Source organism: Petaurus breviceps, unplaced genomic scaffold, assembly GCF_028583685.1.
Source record: "Petaurus breviceps papuanus isolate PSGF00001 unplaced genomic scaffold, PetGlider_PUasm1.0 90842, whole genome shotgun sequence".
Lineage (NCBI taxonomy): Eukaryota > Metazoa > Chordata > Mammalia > Diprotodontia > Petauridae > Petaurus > Petaurus breviceps.
Window position 1 is genome coordinate 11,197,514 of NW_027187358.1, and position 5,669 is coordinate 11,203,182.

General features: G+C 46.8%; 1 pseudogene; it reads left to right on the plus strand.

Annotated features, from left to right (window-relative positions):
* Positions 1-456: 456 nt before the first annotated feature.
* Positions 457-5,134, plus strand: LOC138148886 (alpha-ketoglutarate-dependent dioxygenase alkB homolog 7, mitochondrial-like; annotated as a pseudogene).
* Positions 5,135-5,669: the final 535 nt, after the last annotated feature.

Genomic DNA, 5,669 nt, shown 5'->3' on the forward strand with positions numbered 1-5,669 from the left:
TTTTGTATACTTGATCTCATTTGACATTCACAAGAACTCTAATGAAATAGGTGTTATTCTTATGCAAATTTTTCAAACTAAGAAAATTGGGGCATAGAGAGGTCTTTCTCAAGGCCACACATTAATAAACTAATGTAGAATTGGAGCCTGCATTTTCCTGACTCTATATAGAGTAGATACTATATATAGTAAATACTATATATAGCAGATATATATTATCTACCATACATAGCTGCCTTTCAAGAGAAACAAAGGAGCAATGACTGGGAGCGTTTGTGGTCCAAGCCACTGAGTTGTACAGAGAATAATTAGTTCGAATGTGAGGAAATAAGAGGACAATAGAGTGAATGAATAGTTCAGCAAATGTGGAATGTTGAGAGCTTGTGGTTTTGACAAAATTGTGAGATGGAACTGAGTCTATGATTGTGTTTAGCTAAGAGGAGGGAATGAGGTGCGATGGTGAGCTGGGTAACTGTAATGGGAATGTAAATTTGGAAGATCTTCCCTGCCCCTAGGCTAAAGTGCACCTGGAGCCTGGGGTGGGAGGCTTGTTTTTCAGTTGATACTTCTTGATTGGCCAATAAGGTTGTCAATAAGGTTGTTACATTCTCTGAGCCAGGAGAAGGCTATATGAGCCCTTATGTGTAGCTGTTTGGGGGCTCTCTTTGAGAAGTGTTCTGTGATTTGATATGAATTCTGGGAAGCCGTTGAGAGTCCCCCGGCTTTGAAAAACCCAGATGTTGAAACCCAGATGTTGATTGGGCATGGATGTAATGGTTGGACAGTTTGAAATCTGTCTACTTGATCTGTTTCTCTGACTTGATAATTCTGTCTGTGTATTCTGAATTTCGGGGTGCTGACCTTTTTCCCCTGAACTAGGAAAACGATACATGTTTGACTGATTAAAGTAAGCTTGTTAACCCATTTTGAGTTGCTTTCCTTTATCAAAGCAGATCCAAGAACCTGTGGTGGCAGAAACCCTGAGGACACTTGGGGTGCTTGCTGTTACAAAATGGCATCACGAACAGGATCTGCAGAGTAAAAGGAAAGTATGGGGGCTGGGATAATTGTTTGTTTCCCAGTTGTGGTACCATTAGCTGTGACTCTGTGGAGCCGTGGAGCAGGAGAGAAGAATGGCCTGCATGCAGACTTCGCTGAGCTGAGAGCAGGAATGGTGAGCTGCCTGCATCCGGACCTGGGCAGAAGCCAGGAGCGGCTGCCGCCTGTGGGAGGAGAAGGAACCCAGGAGTTCGGAATTCAGCCACAGGAAAAGATAAGAACTGAGCAGCAAAGCAGGGGCACTGAATGTGTTTCCTGGCTGCATCCCACAGTTTGGGACCCAGGGGGAGGATGGACTTGTGACTATGGTGGGTGGGATGAAGTACCTTGGACCGCCAAGGACCCCACCTTGTTGGTTTTGTTGCCCAGCCCCCTCTCTGTACTTGGAAGCAGGGGCTGGAGCTGTGTGAAGGGAAGGACACCCCCCAGAAGTGGTAATGCAATGTACTTTGTGTTTGTTTAAGGCCCAGTGGCCACTTTGGTAACTTTAGTTCTGTATCTTGAAAATGTGATCTAAGAGATGTTTAGTGCTAATTCAAAAGTAAATTGTCTATGCTATGGGCATGAAAGATCTTGGGGCCAAATGTAATGAGAATGTAAAATTTTAAGATCTTCCCTGCCCCTAGGCTAAAGTGCACCTGGAGCCTAGGGTGGGAGGCTTGTTTTTCAGTAGATACTTCTTGATTGGCCAGTGGGTCCAGAAGGTTGTTACATTCTCAAGCCTTTAAAACAGAACAGGCTACCTCAGGCAAAGGTCCTCCTCTCCCCACTCACAGCAACCACCCAGTGTCCCAGAAGCGAGCTCCCAGCAGCACCGGCCCCTGGCAGTCCTCAGCAGGAGTCCTTAGCAGAAATTCTGGCTGACTCAAAAAGGGCTTTGCGCTGCCGCTGCCGCTGCCTCTGCTGCTGCCGCCGCCATCGCCACCACTGCTAGCCACCGCAGGAACTCTAGCTTGGCTTCCGCTTCCTCTTGCTCCGCCCCTTCCTGCTACGTCAGCAAGTCCAATGGGGCATGGAAGATCTTTAAATCCCATAACCCTTACAGTAACTCAGAGGAGATTTGGTGTGAGTGGAAATGAGGTCTGCAGCAGCCCAGATGGTGTGCACTGACTTGGTGAGGGAGAGTAGATATAGATAGCAGGGGCTTCCATTGTGTTCTGTGTCCTAGTGTTCTGCAAGGAAGTAACCCCAGAATTATGGAGCTATGGTATTTAAAAAAGCCCCCAAACAACAAAAAATTACTAGCATTGATTAGAATCTACATCTGCATGGAAAGTGTCTGAGCCTTCTGTAGCCTTAGCAAGGGAAGAGAGTATATCTGGGGTAGAAGAGGCGTTGTGGGCAGGGACAGATTACACACAAAAGTAACCTGTGGTGCAGTGTTGTGTAGGAATGGCACATGTCTGAGAGGCCTCCAGCACTGCTATACATTGGCTTAACCTTTGTCTAAGGGATTTGGTCTCTGCGAGTCTAAACAAGACCTAATCACAGAAAATAAGAGGTCTGATCAGCAGGTATTGAAGTAAATGTAAAATTTCGAGGACACACAGTGATTCCTTTAAGGAGTAAGAACAAGATCGTTGAATGAATTAGAATAAAAGCAATGCCACTGACTGAGAAATGATCAGCAGCATCCTTGAGAGACTCTCAAAAGGCAATAGAATGATGTGAGAGGCAGTCAGCTCAAGTGGAGCTAAATTTGAGGAAGAACTCAGCTCCTCAAGGGGTAAATGTTGTTGCTGTTCAATTGTGTCTGCCTCTCCAAGACATAGTTTGAGGTTTTCTTGGCAGAGATACTGCAGGGATTTGCCATTTCCTTCTCCAGCTCATTTTACAAATGAAGAAACTGAGGCAAACAGGGTTAAGTGACTTGCCCAGGGTCACACAGCTAGTTAGTATCTGAGTGTCCATAGCTCTCTACCAATATTATACCAAGAAGAGAGAAACACACATTGTTGTTCTCAAATAATCGGTTAATCCCTTTGTGTTCTTCTCATGATTTTTCCCCTGACTCCTCATGTCAGAGTGCTATAACATCTCACACAAAGAAGAGAAAAGACTCAAAAGGGATTTTCAAGGACAAATCTGTATTGCTAACCTTCTGACAATGAGTCAGATTCCTCAGTGCTCTCTATGTCCCAAATGTCAGGCAATATTGGTATACAATATCTCCTTAAGGATATACAGAACATGGAAGAACACAAAATTACATCCATAAGTGGAAAGCTGGGCATCTCAGACCGTTAGAATTTGGTCTGGAGCACGGTGGCCTGGAACCAGCGCTTGGCTCTAGGGGCGCTCTGGGCTCTGGCTGCAGGACTCCGGGCCCACCGTGCTTCGCTGGTTGGGGGGCCCGGCAGTGGTGCGGCCTGGCTTCTTGAGCTCCGTGGAAGAGGAGACGCTCAGGCGGGAGCTGGAGCCCGAGCTACGACCACTGGGACGCGGCTATCCATGGCTCCCGGGAGACAGAGAAGTCACGCTGGTAAGAGGCAAGCCAGGCCATTCTGCAGCGGGTTCCGGTAACTGCCTTCCACCCAGCTCTGGCCCAGCTTCCGATGGTTCATGTCCTGGATCTCCACCAAAATGGCTTCATCAGACCCCATGTGGATAGCATCAAGGTGGGCAGGGCCCCCAGCCTGTGGGGTGAGGAAGAAGGATGGAGGCTTCTTCAGTAACAGAAGAGGCCGGTCCTGTGTGATGCCTGCCCTTCTCTGGTATGGTAGAAAAAGCCAGGAGATCCAGGTCCCTCCCTGCCCTTCCCCGTACTTTTGTGACTTTTGAGGAAGCCATTTCCCTTTTTCAGAAGGAGAGAAGGAAACAAACATTTCTTAAGCAGCTGTCATGTGCCAGGCACTGTGTTAAGTGTTTTACAAATATTCTCTTCTTTAATCCTCACAATAACCCAGTGAAGTGGTGCTATTATTATCCCCACATTAAAGTGGAGGAAACTGAGACAGAGGTTAAGTGACTTGCCCAGGGTCACACAGCTGGCGTCTGAGGTCAGGTTCAAATTCAGGTCTTCCTGAGTCCAAGCCCAGCTCTCCTTATCCACTAGCTGCCTCTTGGGCTTCAGTCTTCCCATTAGTGAAACAGGATGATCTCTAGAGTTCTCATTGTAACAACAGTAATAGCTAACATTGATACAGCTCTTACCATGTGCCGGGCACTGTACAGTTATCATCTCATTTGATCCTCACAACCCCTTGGAAGGTTGGAGCTATTATTATACTCATTTTACAACTGAGAAAACTGAAGCAGAGGTTAAGTGACTTGCCCAGAGCCACACAGCTAGTAAGTGTCTGAGGCCAGATTTGAACTCCGGTCTTCCTGACTCCAGGCCCAGCTTTCTATCCACTGTGCCACTTAGCTACCTCTTGGGTCTCAGTCTTCCCATCACCGCAATGGAATGATCTCTGGATTTCCCCGTCTCGGTTCTGACATCTTGTGGTTCTAAGTCTCTGGCCAGTTCTGTGGAGGCATCATTGCAGGCCTCTCCTTGCTCACCCCCAGTGTCATGCGACTAGTTGACACCCAAGATCCTCAAGAATGGCTGGAGTTGCTACTGGAACCTGGGTCCCTCTATATCCTCAGGTAGGAGGACCTCACGACCAGAGGGGTGGAGCTTTTAGAAATGGGGGCTGGGGCGATATCTTAGACTCTATGGGTTCTCTTTGTGATTGACTTCGTCCCTTGCCCCTGTCAGTCCTAGCCACTGGAATTATAATGCCTGCTACCACTCCCAAGCAGCATAGAAAGGGCACCATGGTGGGCAACAAGCCTGCCTCCAGCCACTGACCCAAGCCCTTCTTGCCCTCCACACCAGGGGAGCTGCCCGATGGGACTTATCCCACCACATCCTTCGAGATGAAGAGTCCTTCTTTGGGGAGCACCGGGTCCCACGGGCCTACGAATTTCTGTTTTTTGCTGTTCCCTCCCTGAGGGAGAACCAGGCCCTTCATCTAGATGACCTCAAGTTCTTCAGCCACAAGGCCTCTCAGGGGGTCCAAAGGCTTGTGCCCAGAGTTTTGTATAAAGTATTTATGAATAAAAGTAGAGAAATGGTAAAAAAAAAAAAAAAGAATTTCATTGGCCTATTATAAGGATGCTTTACTTAGTTCTACTACTCTTCTTTCTTTCAAGATAGTCAGTTCTGGGAGTATCCAGCTGGTGCTGTGGAAAGAGCCCTGTCCTGGAATCAAGAGATTCTGAGTTCAAATCCAGCTTCAGACACTTACCAGATGTGTGACCCTGGATAAGTCACTTAACCTCTGATCGACTCAAAAAAACTGAAACCACAATATAAAAGGTGGTGGTGGGGGGGTTGTTGTTGGCTTTTTTTAAACACCAGTCTAAAGATTCTAACTCTCTAGCATTTAAAATAAGAAAGATTCTTCAGTTTGAGATTATTTGGGACCATTTTAAAATGAAAATTAGACCCCTTAAGGCACCCTCCCAGGCTTCCTGATTATTTACTAAACTCAAGCAACTGGAAATTCTAACTTTTTAAAAATCCTTGTGGAGGAATACAGGTTGTAGGCACATCATCAAGAGAGTTCAGTTGAACATCAGACATCTTCAGAGTGGGAAGGAGGCTGATGCCCTTAGGAGAA